This window comes from Aethalodelphis obliquidens, unplaced genomic scaffold (genome assembly GCF_003676395.1).
Source record: "Aethalodelphis obliquidens isolate GAN/ISIS:26980383/991018 unplaced genomic scaffold, ASM367639v1 scaffold15, whole genome shotgun sequence".
NCBI classification, from domain to species: Eukaryota; Metazoa; Chordata; class Mammalia; order Artiodactyla; family Delphinidae; genus Aethalodelphis; species Aethalodelphis obliquidens.
The window spans coordinates 14,473,072-14,480,938 of record NW_020837959.1 but is presented as its reverse complement, the minus strand read 5'-3'; the positions used below and the strand labels follow the sequence as shown (position 1 = coordinate 14,480,938).

Here is a 7,867-nt window from a genome sequence, read left to right as displayed (position 1 = left end):
ACAAACCACAGAGCCAGCAGCCAAGACCCTGTCCTACCCATTCTCACTTAGAAGTGAGCAGAAGACTCTTTTAGAGTAAATTCCAATTAATAAACTTAGATGGGTTGGCAGAAATGTTAAAAATTACCATGTGGTACACATCATAGTAGTAATAGTTATAGGTAAGAATAAATGCTAAAATTACTAGGCAAAAATATGATGAGAAACAAGATATTGCATACTTCCCTGGCAGGGGAGATACGATGGTCACAAAGGTGGTTTTCCCAGGACGAGCGTCATCCATTGCACTCTGGATGTGCTGACCCCTGAGATTTCCCCAAATATGGGAAACGCGACTGCATAATTTGTGGTAGTGGGGGACTGCGTTTGTGCTTTTCCCTGGAAAAAAAAAAAGAAACAGGATATTGGCATAGACTCAAAGTTATATCGCCACAAAACCCTTAGTAAGTTGAAAGGGAAATAGTAAATTCACAGTGGAGAAACCTGTGACTGAGTTAATATCACCAATGCTGAAACACATCTACATCATGGGTCTCCTAATACGATGTCAGCTTGACTGTCTACAGAGTGCCCAGATTCACCATTGTTTCTGGGTGAGTCTGTGAGGACGATTAGCCTTTGAATCAGTGGACTCTTTAAAGTAGATTGTCCTCCCCAGTGTGGGTTGCCACCCCCCAACCTGTTAAGGGCCTGAATAGAAGCAGGGCGGAAGACAGAGGAATTCACTCCTTTTTTTCCTGTCTCACCACTTGAGTGGACATCTCATCTCATCTTCTCCTGCCCTTGGACTGGGATTTACATCTTTGCCTCCCTTGGTACTCAGGCCTTCTTCGGACTTGGACTGAATTACACCACTGGCTCTCTTGGGTCTCCAGTTTTCAGACGGCAGATTGTGAAACTTCTCAGCCCTCATAATCATGTAAGTCAATTCCTCGTAATAAATCTCCCTTATCTAGGTATGTATGTATCTCTATCTATGTATATGTCGATGAAAAATAGATCAATAGTCAACCTAAGAAAGAAATGGAAAATTTTATTGGTGCCAACCCGAGGATTATAACCGCGGAACACAGTCTTTTAGAAAGCTCTGAGGACTGTTCTGCCCCGTTAGAGATCAAAGCACAGTTATATATGTTTTTGACACAAAGGGTAATTTGTCAAATGACGTATTGACAGTTCCACAGTCCAGATCTGCAGATACAAAGTAAGTAGTGGGACATCTGACACCTTACAAATTAAGAAGGCAGGTTATCTCCTGAGGAGTTATCAAGTAATGGGTCATCCTGACTCTTTACAAGGTTAAGAAGGAATGTTATCTCCTAAGGAGGTCTGGTCAATGCAGATGCACAATACACACTAAAGGGGAGGGAGGAGGCCCAAACAAAGAGAGAAAAGTTAAATTTTTCTTGTCTTGCCATAAAATATGAATTTTATTTCATCTCCGGTTAGTTTTTTTTCTCTGGAAGGACACAACATCATTTCTGTGTTATTCTTGCCAAAAATGCGTACCTGAATCTAATCACAAGAAGACATTAGACAAGCCCAAAATTCACCGGGAACCTTCGTGTTGCCGAATTCAATAATCATTTCTCATTCCACGTTTTACTCAACCTATAAGTATTATGTAATATTGTTAAACAGCTGTCTTTAAATCACTTCCTTCTCTTGCTCTCTAGGGCATAACTCTCTTTTGATTCTCCTCCTAACTTATAGTTAGTCTCCTCTTCTGATTTCTTTTCATCTTCCTACTAATGGAATTTTACTTTCCATCAACTGTACTGACCCCCAAGGTGATCTCATCCACTCCTATGGCTTTGTAGCTGCAGGAGGACCACTGATTACATTCTCATTCTAGGCAGCAGGAATAAAGAAGGGAAGGATAAGACCCCCAACCAACACCCTTAAATATAAGCACAAAACTCCTCCACCTACGTTCCACCAGCCAGAATTTAGTCCCACGGCCGCTCTTAGCTGGAAGGACCACGTGCCAAGCTGCCAACAAGGTTCTGTTATCGCAGAATAAGAGAAGGACAGACATTGGATAACTAATAACTCTTCTATAGGTGGCAAATCTTATCACTCCTCTGGTTTACACAGTGCAGAAGTCAGACGGATCTAGAATAAAACAAGTGGATTATTATAAACTTAATCAGATGTTAACTCTATTAACAGCTGCTGTTCTAGGTAGAATTCTTTCCTAGAGAAAATTAACACAGCACCTGGTACCCAATATGTAGCTCTTGAGCTGACAGTTTCTTTCCTCTCAGGGAACATAATAGGCTGTTGGATGTTATCCTGATGTAGAATGAATGACATAAAGTGACAGAAGGCGTTTTGTCACAATTTGGTCTGCAGTGACTTTATCATCTCCTTATTACACAGGGTATCAGTCTGGTCCACTACATTGATAACATCATGCCGATAGGACCTGTAGAGTAGGAAGTAGCAGGCTTTGCACTAAGTGCTTATCTCAGGGAGACGTGAGCTGCTGTGGTGTATCAGCCACACTCAGGGACAGCACTAAATAAGTTGATGTGAAATATTCCCTGTCAGCAAAATTTTGAGTAGTACGTGTACATCATTACCCACTTTGCCTAGAAGGCATGGCCTGAGAAATATGAACAGACATGAAGGTTTATGTCCCTTTCCCCCCCTTCCTTCCTCCCTCCCTCCCTCCCTCCCTCCTGTCTATCTGTCTATCTATCTATCTATCATCTATCATAGCTAACATTTTAGCCAGATGATAGGAATTAATGGTTGGAAGATTTGTAACAAGTTCTAGGGAAGAGATACATGCACGGATGGATGTATCTTTTGGCATTGCAGTGAGACAGTATTTTCGTCCTGTGTGAATGCCCACTGGAAGTCCCTCCCTGCTGAGGATGTTTTCAAATTGGGTATTCCCACTCTACGACAGCTCTTTGCTCAGCCTCTTCGAGACCTGCCTGATGAGTTCATGCACAAAGTGGCAAAGGTGCTAGGGATGGAAACCGTGCCTGGACTCAGTAATACAGATACCTTCTCTCCAAGTTAGCCTGGCTGCTGTCACTGCTGAGCGTCCAGCTTGCCCACAACAGCAGCACCCAACCCTGATACCCTAATGTGGCGCCACGCCTTGGGTACACGAAGCCGGCCCAGCCATCAGATGGCATGTTGATGCCACGGGCCCCTCTACTGTAGCTGGGGCAACAATTTGTCCTCAGTGGAATAGACACCTTCTGGATTTGTGCCAGCCCCGCCATCCCTGGGACTTACTGAATGCCTTATTCAGGGTCATGCATTCCGTTCCAGAGTTGATTCCGATCAAGGGCACTTAACCATGTGCGTGAGCTATGGGGCTGCAAATTCTCTACATCAGTTTCACTAGATTAGGTCTAACCGGCCCAGGGTCCTGACCTCCTCAATATAGACTTTCTTCCAGTTGCACCCCATCATCACCTGGACCAGGCTTTTCTTTCACTTGGTGGTTCTGCTTCCTCCTAGAGGGCGCATGTCCGTCTATACTTCTCCCCCACGCCCTGCCTCCCATGCTGCGAACTGCTGCTGCTTCTCGCTTCCAGAACTATGAACGAATACATTTCTATACGGATGGCTGCTGCACACCCAGCTCGTGGTGCTTTATTACAACAACCCTAGGCAGCTAGAGCCGTATTCATTCATTGATTTCAGAAATATTTGCTGGGCATCTACCATGTACCAAGCACTCTTAAAGACACGGAGGAATACAGAAAAAAAAAAAAAAAACAAGAACAGATTAATAGTGTCTATTCCAGCTTAGTAGAGGATGACATATAAAGAAGTGAAAAAAACCCAAAACCTAATAACTTCAGATAATAGGGAGAGCTCTGAAATAAATACAGCACTTAGAATCTTTCCTTTTAAGGACACCAGTCATTGAATTTAGGGCCCACCCTAATCAAGTATGACCTCGTTATTATTATTTCTGGCCATGCCACACGGCTTGCAGGATCTTAGTGCCCTGACCAGGGATTGAACCCTGGCCACCCCAGTAAAAGCCCCGAGTCCTAACCTTTGGACCTCCAGGGAATTCCCAAGTATGACCTTATCTTAACTTGATTACATCTGCAAAGACATTATTTCCAAATAAGATCACGTTCACAGGTGGGAATATTGGTGTTCAGACTTCAATATATTTTTGGGGGGAATGGGGGCACATTTCACCTCGCAACAGATCAGGGCTGGGAGAGTGGCATCTCTGTAGAGACTATAGATAAGTGAAGACCTAAATGATAAGCCATGTTGCACAGCACTACTGCAGTGTAGACACCAAGTGCTAATAGCTCTTGTAAACAAACAAATCCGGTGGGAACTAGTGGGTTTTCATTGGTGAAATGAATAGCTCATAATTGGCATCTGGGTGTAGAAGTGGATCCTCGCTGGTGACTCAGTGGTACTCAAACTACAAGAACAGATTAAAATATTTTAGACAGCATCATGTAAAACAAGGTAGACATAACTTCGAAAGACTTCCCTCTCTCTTCATTTGGCCTGGATCCCAAGGCAACTTTCTGAAATGGTCTTGCGTGTCCAGCCATGATTGCAGAGAATTTTGATTGCCGGTGGGTTAACTACTTATCTCTAGATTACTGTAACTGTCTCAGGTCAACCTTTCCTAAGGTGTAGTTACAGCATATATAAGGACAGGGAGCTGGGACTTTATGGAGTTTACAGAACAGGTTATGTGAACTGTTTTTGTGCTTGCCTGCTCATAAATATTTGCTACTAGCTGACTCTCCTTGTGGCAGAATTCCATCTGAAATCAGCTGTCATTAAAATTCTGTAGCAAGGTTGTTGCGGAGTAGTTAGCCTTTTCTTTTTTTTACTTAAATTTGGAAGCTACAAAATATACCAAAAAGGCTCTGGGATCCCCATAGGCTCTGACCTCAGTCTCCATTTTGAACCCTCTTTCTCTCTCTCTTTTTTTTTTGGAGTCTTAACCACTGGACCGCCAGGGAAGTCCCTGAACTCTCTCATTTGAGCCTGCTTCTGAATGTTTCTGACCTCATCCTGGACCTGCACTTTCTGCTTTTCTCCTGGTCCCTTTGATTGATATCCTGGGTGGCACTGTCTATCTTTCTCTTTCAGTTTCCTTCCAGATATTGCCTCTTGGAACATCCTTGACTCCAGGTGCTGCTGCTAAAATTAAGTCCTAACCACCTAGGAACAGCACAGGTCCCAGGAACCCTGCCTGGGAGGAGTGCTCCAATTTCTCTTTTCTAGTCAGATCACTTGGGCATTTTTTAGAGTCATAGGAAACCTTCAAGCCAGTTCCTATCTCCGTTGTTACATATCCCACATTAGCAGTCAGCATAATATGACATATTCATTAACCTGGACTTCAAACTGCATTGAGAAAAACAAGGACTGACTTTATTTATTTTTTTAAAATATCTAACAAAATTGATTTTAAAGGGACTATTCATCTATCAAAATATTTATTGCTGTAAGGAAAGTTAAGAACAAACAAAAACAACTTAATAGAATTAACATATGTTCACTGAGTCCATACACCTGCAGTGTACTGGGCCTTAGGTAATTTTACTTTCTGAAAAGTTTGGCTATACTTCACGTTATTTCCGTTCGCTGGACTCAGGCAAATGTATTGCAGTAAAGTCACAGCTTACAAATACTAATGCTCCATGACATTCATTTCTTATTTTTATCACAGCTCAATAAACTTAAAAAAATAAAAAGTGTTTACTGTGTTGCGCTCATTAGGGAAGAAGGACTGACTTTAAATTACAGGCATTAAAACCTTGCTAGGGGGCACTTCCCCGGTGGCACAGTGGTTAAGAATCCACCTGCCAATGCAGTGGGCCCAGGTTCGATCCCTGGTACGGGAAGATCCCACATGCCACAGAGCAACTAAGCCCCTGCACCACAACTACTGAGCCTGCGCTCTAGAACCCGTGAGCCACAACTACTGAGCCCGTGTGCCACAACTACTGAAGCCCACGCACCTAGAGCCCGTGCTCGGCAACAGGAAAAGCCACCACCATAAGCCCAAGAGCCTCAATGAAGAGTAGCCCCTGCTCGCCACAACTAGAGAAAGCCCACGCACAGCAACGAAGACCCAAAGCAGCCAAAAATAAATAAATAAAATAAATAAATTTATTTTTAAAAAAAAGCTTGCTAGGAGAGGAATATATTGAATAGTACCATGACCTGTGACTGTACCCTGGGATCTGAATAGTTAGGCTTTTATCTGGGCCAAGCATTCACTGTCTGAGCTACAGAATCTATACTTTGCCCTGGTGCTCATCCCACTTGGAATTTGGAACCAAATTGAGTCAGAATGTCCAATAAACCTCAGTAAAAAAAGAGGTTACTCCAGCAAGATCTAGTTTGTGTTCCCTTTCAGAATTCAAAGGTAAGGATGACTTAGCCATAATATTTTGATGAAACAAGACTTTTTTTTTTTTTTGCGGTACGCAGGCCTCTCACTGCTGTGGCCTCTCCCGTTGCGGAGCACAGGCTCCGGACACGCAGGCTCAGCAGCCATGGCTCACGGGCCCAGCCGCTCCGCGGCACGTGGGATCCTCCCGAACCAGGGCACGAACCTGTGTCCCCTGCATCGGCAGGTGGACTCCCAACCATGGCGCCACCAGGGAAGCCCGAAACAAGACTTTTTTTAGTAACAGTGTTGAGAATTCGTTGATTTAGTTATAGATTTAAATCAGTGTCCTCTACAAAGTAGCAGCAGGAAGCCAACACTGTTCAAAGAAGACAAGCTGTGGCCTGATATCAAATATGTAAATGGGAATTTAAAGTAGAAGCAACATTGCTAAGATGTAAGCAAAATTATCTTGCAGGTTCCATGAACTGTGAATTCTCAAATATCTGGAAATACAACCAGGTATTTCTGTGTCACTAAAGGGGCCAAGGAGAGGTCTTCAGGGCTGGGATTAACTTAAGCTACTGAATGCTCAGAAGGGCCATAGAGTGAACCTGATGCCTCCTGTTGATTGGAAAGACCCCCGTCCTGATCCTTACGTGGGGAGGTTCAAGGACCTGCCGTCCTAGCTGTGTTGTGTGTTTGCCTTTCTGCCACTTCTCCCTGGTGATATGAAGGACCATCCCAGAAGTGCCAGGACTTTACAAGAAGGCAGTTTAAGGAGGATGTGGAATGCGGCATGGGACGTTGGGGCAATGCAGATGGTACACCAGCCCAGCAATTAGTACCTCTGTCTGGTTCCTAGGAGGCCACATGGACATGGAAAATAAAGTACTACACTTCCTGGAAGCACCGGGAAACCACCTCCTGAGTGACTTCTGACAGTGCCTAGCGCACTGACAGGATGGTGGTTCTGCCCACCCCTGAGTGAGTTTTTCCTGGAGCTGTTGTCCTGGAAGGACAGTAAACACCACACCCCTGGGAGACACGCGGTGTCAGCAGCTGACCCTTTAACCACAGGAAGAGCACACGTGAGGCTGCCCAGAAATACCCGCTGAAACTTGGAGCAGGTAGGCTCCATTGATTTTACAAATGGGGGTTAGGCCAGGGACTGTTGCCAAGCTTCCATGCTCTGACTTTATCCTTGAGTCAATGTAGCTGGAACGTTTACTCGGCTAAGTGAGCCTTGGGTTCCCTGCACCCTGTCTCTACATTATCTGTCTCTGCAATGGCGCCCACAGCTCTGTGACGGCAGTGACCCCAGCCTTTGGTACTGGAGGAACCAGTGCCAAAGTTCTGGGAAGTTTGCAAGAGAACACACTGCTGGCCTCAGGCATTTAACTATCCCTAAACTCCAGGATCACTGTAAGAATCCCAACTGTGGGGCAAAGCTGTGTGTTTAACTTGCTGGAAGGTGCGGTACCATGTCTTTTGGACTTTATAATCATACTA

The 7,867-nt window shown here is 44.3% G+C and overlaps 1 non-coding gene across 1 annotated transcript; it reads left to right on the top strand.

Annotated features, from left to right (window-relative positions):
- Positions 1 to 217: 217 nt before the first annotated feature.
- On the top strand, positions 218 to 381 carry LOC113625504 (U1 spliceosomal RNA). The gene has a single exon (XR_003434702.1). It is a non-coding gene; the product is annotated as a U1 spliceosomal RNA (small nuclear RNA).
- Positions 382 to 7,867: the final 7,486 nt, after the last annotated feature.